Here is a 10,729-nt window from a genome sequence, read left to right on the forward strand (position 1 = left end):
TGACAAGTTTTTCAGTTTTGCAGGTAAATTCTAAGTTTGAAATATGAGTTATTCCTATTGATAGTGAAAGAAGCAAGCAGAACTCTTAATCACCCATGGTAGATGTGGGGTCAGAATGGTATGTAGATCTAAGGGAAATTAGTTAGAAGTAAGAAGTCTCGGGCGCCTGGGTGGCGCAGTCGGTTAAGCGTCCGACTTCAGCCAGGTCACGATCTCGCGGTCCGTGAGTTCGAGCCCCGCGTCGGGCTCTGGGCTGATGGCTCAGAGCCCGGAGCCTGTTTCCGATTCTGTGTCTCCCTCTCTCTCTGCCCCTCCCCCGTTCATGCTCTGTCTCTCTCTGTCCCAAAAATAAAATAAAAAAACGTTGAAAAAAAAAAAAAAAAGAAAAAAAAAAAGAAGTCTCAAAAATTAGCCAAAAAATACCCTTAGGAGTTTGGATCGCACCTTCATTTAATTATCTCCAGTTCCCAGGAGAAACTAGAGACAATTGGTCCACCTTTGAGAGCTTATTAAAAACTAATTCAGATGAGTTAAATGAGTCAGTTATAATATTGCCTGAGGATTCCAGAAGAAAAGTAAAATTTTTAAAAATGTTGATTTTTTTCCTATCTTTTAGTTGTAAACACCACTCAAAATCACCTAATCTTTGTAAAAATTCTACATATCACAATAAGACTGCCCAGAAAAAAACAAGTATTTTGTTTGTTTGTTTGTTTGTTTGTTTTCCTGGTATATCTTATGTAAGTATTTTTTATGGCATTTCTTTGTCATCTTATGTTAGTGGTTCTGATTATTGTCCTCAGGTCTATGATCAGCAGCAGGAAAAAGTCAAACCTTAAACTCTGGGCTGATGGCTCAGAGCCGGAGCCTGTTTCCGATTCTGTGTCTCCCTCTCTCTCTGCCCCTCCCCCGTTCATGCTCTGTCTCTCTCTGTCCCAAAAATAAAATAAAAAACGTTGAAAAAAAAAAAAAAGAAAAAAAAAAAGAAGTCTCAAAAATTAGCCAAAAAATACCCTTAGGAGTTTGGATCTCACCTTCATTTAATTATCTCCAGTTCCCAGGAGAAACTAGAGACAATTGGTCCACCTTTGAGAGCTTATTAAAAAACTAATTCAGATGAGTTAAATGAGTCAGTTTATAATATTGCCTGAGGATTCCAGAAGAAAAATAAAATTTTTAAAAATGTTGATTTTTTTTTCCCCATCTTTAGTTGTAAACACCACTCAAAATCACCTAATCTTTGTAAAAATTCTACATATCACAATAAGACTGCCCAGAAAAAACAAGTATTTTGTTTGTTTGTTTGTTTGTTTGTTTGTTTGTTTTCCTGGTATATCTTATGTAAGTATTTTTTATGGCATTTCTTTGTCATCTTATGTTAGTGGTTCTGATTATTGTCCTCAGGTCTATGATCAGCAGCAGGAAAAAAGTCAAACCTTAAAATAAGGTCTTCCCAAATGTAGAGTTAAGATGTTAAGAATTAACACACATGTATTTTCTCAAGGAGATAATCCGGTAACTTCTCTCTTTGGAAATATGATTTAATGTTTCACGATACAGACAGAGAGTACAATCTTATTTGTAGCAAGTAATCTGCGAGTATATTTTATTTTCTGTCCTACTAAATTACCTCTAACAGCCAGACGTTCTGGAAGAACAATTAGGTCTAATGAGTGATTCTTCAAAATTTTACCAAGAGAGAACACTGAATTTCTTTTCAGGGCTAAATAAAGCTTCAGTGTAACCAAGTATTTCCTAGGGTCACGAGATTTATGCAGTTACTTTTTAAATTAAGAATCTTATACCTAGAGGGGCACCTGGGTGGCTCAGTTGGTTAAGCATTGGACTTCAGCTCAGGTCATGATCTCGCGGTCAATGAGTTCAAGCCCCGTGTAGGGCTGTGTGCTGACAGCTCAGAGCTCGGAGCCTACTTCGGATTCTGTGTCTCCCCCTGTTTGCGCTGTCTCTCTCTCTCTCTCTCTCTCTCTCTCTCTCTCACAAATAACTAAACATCAAAAAAATTTTTAGAAAAGATCTCATACGTAAAGAAGCACAAGAATTATATACCATTCCTTTAACAATGTAGCTTCTTATATCTTTTGAATCTGTTTTAAATTCCATCAGTAGTAACCACCAATTGTTCAGCTCTTTTCCAGAAACTGTAGTAGATGGGTGAGGCTTTTTCTACATACGTGGCTTCTCTGGGCATAAACAAGTCTATTTGACATCTTCTTCAGAAGGTAATGTCTATCTGTAGCATATGAGCATTCTGTAAAAATAAATCTCACTGCAGTTTAATGAAATTGGTATACAATAATGTAAGTTTTCTGAACTATAATATGAAACATTAAAGGGGTTTTCTTCTTCTTCCTTCTTTTTATAGTGTACTAGAAATCTTATTTGGCCTGAGAAAATAGGACAACTAATATTTAGTAATCTTTTTAAAGTTAATCTCCTGTTAACATGTAACACCTTTCCTGGCCACTAGGGTCTTGGACTCTTCTCTAGTTACTTCCCTCCATAACACTGCCCAACTTCAAGGACAAATTTCTACATCATTGGCTGCATCTCACTATCTTTTATAATTGTTTGGTTTCCAAAATCTTAAAACACTTTATCTGAAACCCTCTACCTTTCCAACCTTCAAATTCCTTCGGTGGCACTGCTACTGAGCGTAGCTGCCATCCCCCACCCCACCCCACCCTTACATCTCCACCTGTCTTCTCCATTCCCTATCTCCAGTGACCTAGAAATCGAGCTCCTTTAATGGGTCATTCTGTAGCAGGCTTTGTTTTCCTGTTTATGTGGCCTGGACACAGTCATCGCTCATTTCAATTGTGCTCGCTTAAGACTTTTTATTCGTTTGTTCCTCTTCACCTTTCACCACAGAAAACTTGCCATTGATAACAGGGATTGGTCCAAGAGTTTTATGTGTCTCCTTGTCATCTCAGACGCTTAGGACTTCTACAGAAACATGACATAGCTATACTGATCAGATCCTTTAGGGTTATGAGTGTAGAATCTTCTGCCTTAACTGCATTCTCTCTCTCTCTCTCTCTCTCTCTCTCTGTTTTGTTTTGTTTAGGTTTTTTTGTTTGTTGGTTTGTTTGGCTTTTTGGGTTTTTGGTTTTCCCAAGGCATTTCTTGGGCAGACCTAGGGACAGGGCAGCTCTGTATCTGAAAGAAGATCTTGGGCCTCTTCATGGTAAAACATGGCTTCTATTGGCCATGCAAGACCTGGTGGGTCAGTGGGAACTTGATCGTAGAGTCATGGAGTTGGTTGGCTGCTGGTAGGCACTTGCTGGCTGCAGTCTCCTCCACCTTTATAATCTGGATCGAGTGGGCCCAGGTGCAATGCCAGGTGTCCATGTCTCAGTAGCACTGGGTAACAGCACCTGCAGTGGTCAGGTCCAGTACTCTTGGTACATATTGTGAGTGCCACTGGGGAGTCATGGCACAGACAGGTGCCAAAGTTCTTGACCCACATGGGGGTATTTCTGAAACACCTGTCCATAGTAGACAATTTCCCTTGAAGATATATTCATCTTCTTCAGCTCAGAGACAAAGTACCAGAAGTGGAACTTGTTGACAGCATGATTATGTACAAAGATGTGCACGTGATAGAGGCGCAGAGTATGGCATTTGGGGTAGGCAGGCAGTGCTCTATCACCTTGTACTCTCCCAGTGTGCCTGAGGCCTTTGGGGCGCACTTTCCACTCTCACTGTGGCCCACAAAAGGAAGTGCTGGCTGCATACTTATTAATGTCTGATACCTTTTTCTTTCCTGTTGGCTCCAGGTCCCTTTTTTGTTGTGGCTGCCCCAGTGTTACCAAGCTACTATCCTTTAACTTCAACAGATGTCTTGGATTATTTCCTCAGTGAGAAAACAAGTCAGCAGTCATGAAACTTCTTTGCTGCCCCTCTTTACCCTCTATCACAGATTCTTCATATTCAGTGATACTAGGATTTATCTCACTTTCTACTCCAATTTCAGAGAATGAAATACCTTTTCCTTCTTAGGGTTAGTTTTCCAACAATTTTCTTGCTATCTCTCCTTTCTATGTACTTTAAGAACTTACTTCATCAGATTTCCCCTCTCTTTCTTGGATCTGCAAACACTTCTTTCCCACAGAGCCTTTCTTAAAGCAAACTAACTGTTTACTTCTCCCTGTCATACGTAATTTCTCCTGCAACCCTACATTTTCCTCAAGTTAAATTCCCATCTCTGTCTTATTCACATTCATACTTTAAAAATGATTGGTTTCCCCATCTCCTGCTCATCAATTTGCCCAGTGTGATCTGTCTTCTTTTTTATCCATTTTTCTCAAATACTCTTTGGAGTATTGACTATTGTACTCTCTATTTGATCAATTAAGTTTTTGTTTTTAGTCTCACTTCATCATGGTCACAAAGTGACATTGTTGGATCTTCGTGTTTTGTCCGAGATAATTTATATTCAACAAGAGGACATTATACCCTTAACTGTGGGTGCCAGGCCAGCTCTAACAACACCCAGGCCTTGCTGTTAGACTCAGCCCATTTGTGGCTATTAAGGGGCTGATATTCTCCTTCTCAACAACGATGATGGTGATGTCAATAATAAATGATAAATGCATTTGGTGCTTATGTTCATTCTGTTTCAAATTATTAATATATATTAAATCCTTCAGTCCTCTCAATACTACTGGATAGGTACTATGATTTTCTCTGTTTTGAAGATGAGAAAATTAAGACCCCAGAAGGGGAAATAACTTGAGCGCAACAAAGCTGGTAATATTTAGAGCAGATAGGTCAGCTATTTCGTACACACCATTGCATAGCTTCCCAGTTGTATTTGTTTCAGGGCTTGGCCTCTTATTTTGCATTAGCTTTCCTTGTGATTGATTCTCACTGGCACAACTCATCGTGTTTTATCTTCCATTCATGCTGAATCTTTCTTGCCTCCTGCCTCAAGACATCTCTGTTGCCACTGACACCCACTTGGTATCTCTAGATGAGCAATGTAGGAAAGGCAGAAGAGTCCAAAGTTTTTAGAGCAAATTTTTAACTAATGTTGTTGAGAGGTGGTGAATATTCTCCCTTTTGTCTTATCCATGGGCTGTCCTGAAATGCAACAGTTAGGATGGTCTCTTAGAAGACATTCCAGCAATCAAACCATCAAGTGTGCTTGACTTAAAATTGAATGTTTGCTCTCCGTATATCTATGTCTCACTCAAATTTCTCCTCACTTCTGCTTCCCTGGAATTGTATTCCCTAAGACACTGGCAGTATATAAACTTTTATGCCAGGTTTCACTTTTTGGAGAACCCAAGCAATCTAAATCCAAACTGTGAAAACTCCACCTAGATGGTCTACAGTCTCGCTTTCCTTATCCAGTAGAGCATAGAGGTTGACAACACTGGCTTCAGAAGATAAATATCAATTGGAGTTTGGATGTTGCCACAAATAAGCAATGGGACCTTGAGTGATGTATTTAATCTCTCTTTCCCTTTCTTAAAAATTCGAGATAACTACTTACTTTAAATAGCTCTACCTCCCTAACAAGGGTTATGACACATTTAATAGTTTGCTGTGACTAACATACTCTTTGACATGTAACATGTATATTATTTTTATTATCATTAATATCTTTCAAAACTGTCTTTCACCTTTGTCTTGATATATATTCATGTTAACACCATCTAACCTACCACCCAAACAAAACAAACTGTAAGGAAAGCATTGACTCTTCCATCCGCTTCTTCCATCTGTTTCAACCTCACAAACTTTCATCATATAATTGCTTCATAAATTAACGTTTGTTTTACCTCTCAAAAACCCTCTCACATCCATTCTATATTAACCTTGCTATCTTCATTTTGACAGGCATTTCCAGAATCTCACCAAAATTTGCAATAATAGTGTACTATGTTAAATGATTTTCCTTGCCTACTCTCCTTAATGCATCACATTTATTCCTTTACTTTCCTTAGTCTTTTAAAACACAGCCCAATTTCATCACTAATAATACTGCATTGTAATTGGTTACTTATTTCTCTGTGGCTCTCAAGGGTTTATCAACCTTGGTACTGTTGACATTTGGGGATATATAATTATTCATCACTGGGGGTGTTGTTCTTTGTATTGTAGGCTGTTTCACAGTATCTCTGGTCTCTATCCACTAGATGACAGTAGTGCCCCCTCCCCAGTTATGACAAAAAAAAAAAAAAAATGTCTCCAGACTTTGTCATATGTCCCCTGAGGAGAAAACCATCCTGGTTTCGACCACTGCTGTAGAAAGTGAGTCATTTACAGACAGGGGTTATATTTTATTGACATAAGTCCCTAACACCAAGCACCAAGTTGGAAAAATGATAAATGTTTAATAAATATTTTATTAAATGAATGAACCAGTTCTCTCTTTCAAGTATTTTTCTTCTTCTTTTTTAAATCTCAGGGACCACCCTTTATCTGTGCTTCTGTAGCTTTTAGCATTTTTCTGTACATATGTCTCTTTCCCCAATTACATTGTATGATTTTCTTACATCCTTAACCCCCACAGAATGAATGGAATATAGTGGGTTCTCAACAAATCCATATTCAATTATATTTAGTTAGTAAATTAATATCTATATTCTGTGGATATGTTCATACCACATGATTCTCTCATTGCAGGTCCTATATGATAATAATTGTATGTTCTCACATCATGCACTTTCCCTTTGTGACACTTATACCAGCTATAATTAACTGATCATGTATTTAATTGCTTAGTATCTATCTCTGTAGGGTATTTGAGACAGAAATGGTGGTTACCTCATTTTTCCCCCTCTCCTCTGGCTAACCCAGAACTTTATTCACAGTACATACTCAGGAAATTATAAGTCTTTGTCAAATGAATGAAGGAAATAAATTAATGCTTCTGCCAGATGACATGGACAATATGTACTTGGAGAATTTGATGCAATATATGTATCATGGTTTATGGATGTATGTGATGAAGCATCCTTGAACCTATATTAGGAAGCTTTAAAAAGTGTCATCTTTGTCAAATTAGTGAAAAAGTAATTTGCCCCTCTAAGTCACTTCACAAAAGGGAGAACTTGACGCTGTCATAAGTCAATACAGATGTTTGATATCCCAGACTTGTAATCTCCTCTTGCTCAGCATGTTCATTTTTTTCCGGTCCTAATGAGTAGCTCATGGATCTTAATTGACATATTGACCTTGAAAACTCTAGACAATGATCTCTTGTGCCAGCTTCATTATCTGTGGCTTTATTAGCCAAGGAAACTTGACAATAAAACATGAAACAATCACAATCTACCCAAAGACACTATAAATCATACTTCTATCAAGTAAAAATAACCAATCTAGTCCCTAACATTGTATCACACAAATACAATTTTGTCTTATATTCCAAATATAAAATAAGTAGTTTTGTTCTGCTCTTGTCTGAAACTACTTATTAACCCATATTTAAAAAATCTCAACAATGAATGTTTGATAAGAATTTCATAGAGCAGAATATTGTTTAAAGACTCTAAATTTAGTGTCTTTTGAGGAATCTTCTTGCATCAGAGGAAACCAGCATGCTATCTTAAAGAACATTAAAACCAAGAGACAAAAAAAAAACTCTTTTCATACATATTGCTGTGTGTTTTCTTTCCTCGCCATGGTCTCCTGTTGTTCCCAGTAGGGATACCAATTCTAGGATATGCAGTAGACACCTGTACTATAGAAGCTAAAGCTTGAAATTGTTCGGGAGAAGCTAAGTTAGGGCTTTTCATTTGACAAGAAATCGTAAGCAAAAAATCATAGTAAACAGCCTGCAATAAATGGCCTGTAATAGAAGTACAAATTTTTTTTAAAAAATTATTGACTTAGAATTTTCTGATGGAAATACTATGCCAAAATAAATTTGAAAGTGATCCTAACCACAAGCAGTCATGTTAGGCACCTGTTGACTCTTCTATATCATGCATAGCTTAATGAAAAAGACCATTGTTTCTCACAAAAGTGTGTAACTGTGTTCCCGATGGGGAGTAAAAATTACAAAAGTATGAAATTGTCATTTCAACTTGAAAACTACTGATATTTAGGTGATGTTTTATTTTAGCTGAGCACATCTCTATTATACATGTTTTCATTCCTTTTTAATGTCTGGAAAATACACAGGTCTTTCTCCAGGACATAAAATGAGTTATTATGTTGTTATATTAATTGCCTGTACAATCATATCCAAATTCCCAAGATAATAATGGTCAGTCCTCTATCTCCCTTTCAAACCTCACTCCCATTTGCCCCTTTGTTCCTGTTCTTGTGACTGTACACAATGTGGAAAGCATCCACAGTGTCTAAACAGGTAGTATTCTGGTTGTATTACTCCCTGTGCTTGGAATGAAGACCCCACTATTTATCCCCGGAATACTCAACCTTGCTTTTCAAGTCTCAGTTCAAGCCAACACTGCCTGCTCTCTGAAGCCATCGTTGAGTCTTCCAGGCAGGCTTTGCCGTTTCTTTCTCCATATACCCAACTGCTTCTATCAACTCTATTTTTCCTTCCACTCTCTTCACTCTGGAACAAATTATCAGGGATATGAGTGCTAAAATCAGTGGACTCAGTAGTGTCACTTGCCTGTGCACTGATCAGACCATATTTAGAAAGTATATTTAATTCTTGGCTATTGTAGAGCAACATTGATGAATCAGAACATGGTCAGAGAAGAAAAGATCTTAAAGCCATTATATCGTGAGCTGCTACTTATGCAGTTATAAATTGGGAATAATGATATCTGGTACTGTTGTAAAATTGAACTAAAATAACACATCAAAATTCTGTTAACTTGAAAAGTAAATTTTGAGAAACACGTTCCATGCCCATTTGCCAATTTTACACTCCCTGTATTGGTTGCTCACCATCTTGAGAGAGTAGACTCCCCTGTGGGCATTTGTTTCCTCTGTTTACAAATGAACTTGCAATGAAATTACTACTTTTTATTTATGTTTTTATTTTTATCTCCTTGATCGAATGTAAGCTTCTTCATGGCACAAATTGGTGACATTATTTTCATATCCTTTAATACCAGCACATTAATACTAAACACACAGTACAGTCTTCAAAAGGATATGAAGAATCTGAAATGAGTTTCCACCAAAGGAAAACATTGTTGTTTTCTTTAAAATAGCCAATGGGCCATCATGTAGAAGACTGGTAACTTCATCACCTCCAAACGGTAGCACAAGGAAGAGTGTGGGTAGCTAATTGCACATCAGTATTGGGAGAATACTGAAAACTTCTAAAAAAGAAACAAATGATTTGTTATCCCATTATCCAAATAGTCTCTCCTAGTTGAAATATATGAAACCAGTTCATACAAATGATTAGAATATAGAAAGAATTAAAAAGGTATATACTAGAAATAAAAGCCTAACCTTCTATTTCTAGAAACCACCCTTTACAGTGTTCTTCAAAAAGGTATTATGCATGCACATATATGCCTATAAGTACATCCGTAAAGTATTTTACACTGAAGGCATTCTCCCTATTCCCATTTATGTGAGTTAGTTGGTGTCTTCCTTTCTCCTTCTCTCTCCTCCCTCTCTTTCTCTTTCTCTGTGTTTGTGTGTGTAACTCCACTTCTTTATTGTCGGTATTATTGAACTTATCAAGAAAAACAGTGTTGTCATGAGCAGTCGTGTACATGGATACTTTGAAATATATCGGGAACGTTCTCTAAAGATTTAATGTTAAAAAGGAAACCAAAGAAATAGACTTTCCTGTGAGGTAACGATGTCTTCGCGAGTGTAAACTTTTAGAGGCTTTCCTTTTTTAAAATTGTTTAATGTTTATTTATTTTTGAGAGAGAGAGATTGACAGAGTGTCAGCAGGGGAGGGGCAGAGAGAGACACACACACAGAATATGAAGCAGACTCTAGGTTCCGAGCTCTCAACAAAGAGCCCAGCTTGGGGCTCAAATTCATGAACCAGGAGGACAGGACTTGAGAGGAATTCGGATGCTCAACCAATGGGCCACCCAGGTGCCCCCAGAGGCTTTTCTTTAAAATATTACCGCTTTGGAAATGAAGCTAAACTAAAATGGTTCCTAACAGCTGTTCATAATTCTAATATAATAACGAAATTTTGGTTGCTATTCACATCAAATAATGCTTCTCAACATTAGCTGTAAATTATAATCATCTGGAGAAATTTAAAAACAATAACAATGCGCAGGTTCCAGTCCTGATGAATTAAATCAAAATCTGTAGGGATGGGACTCAGGCTGTAGGTTTCTAGGTTCTTCTAATGTGCATTTACTATTGAGAATTTGTGATGTAAAAGTCAAGTCATTAACATCGTTTATCAGTAAGTTTGAAAACAAGAATGGCAGCAATAAAGGTACAAGAACTTTACGGAATTTACTTTCTTCTCTACTAGCAAAATGGGGGGAGCATGATAGTAATGTAAAGAACAGAAACACCCTGGAGAGAACCTCAGACACTGCCAGGACAGGACTTTGGTAAATGTTAGTCATTTTCTCTGAGCAGATACTCCTTTTTTTCAACTCTTTGAATGCTGGTTCCTTGTACAGAGGAGGAAAGGGTCCATATCTGTCTGCACTCTTTCCCATTGTTATTCATGGGTCCAAGGAAGCTGAGATGGGCATCTGAGCTTCTTGAATCAGTGGTTCTCTACAAGAAGGTTAGGAATCATCTCTCTGTATCAGAACTGATATGTAGCAACGTCCAT

The 10,729-nt window shown here is 37.5% G+C and overlaps 1 pseudogene; it reads right to left on the reverse strand.

Annotated features, from left to right (window-relative positions):
- Window positions 1-1,632: 1,632 nt before the first annotated feature.
- Window positions 1,633-3,754, reverse strand: LOC122478629 (annotated as a pseudogene).
- Window positions 3,755-10,729: the final 6,975 nt, after the last annotated feature.

This window comes from Prionailurus bengalensis, unplaced genomic scaffold (genome assembly GCF_016509475.1).
Source record: "Prionailurus bengalensis isolate Pbe53 unplaced genomic scaffold, Fcat_Pben_1.1_paternal_pri Un_scaffold_118, whole genome shotgun sequence".
Taxonomy (NCBI): Eukaryota; Metazoa; Chordata; class Mammalia; order Carnivora; family Felidae; genus Prionailurus; species Prionailurus bengalensis.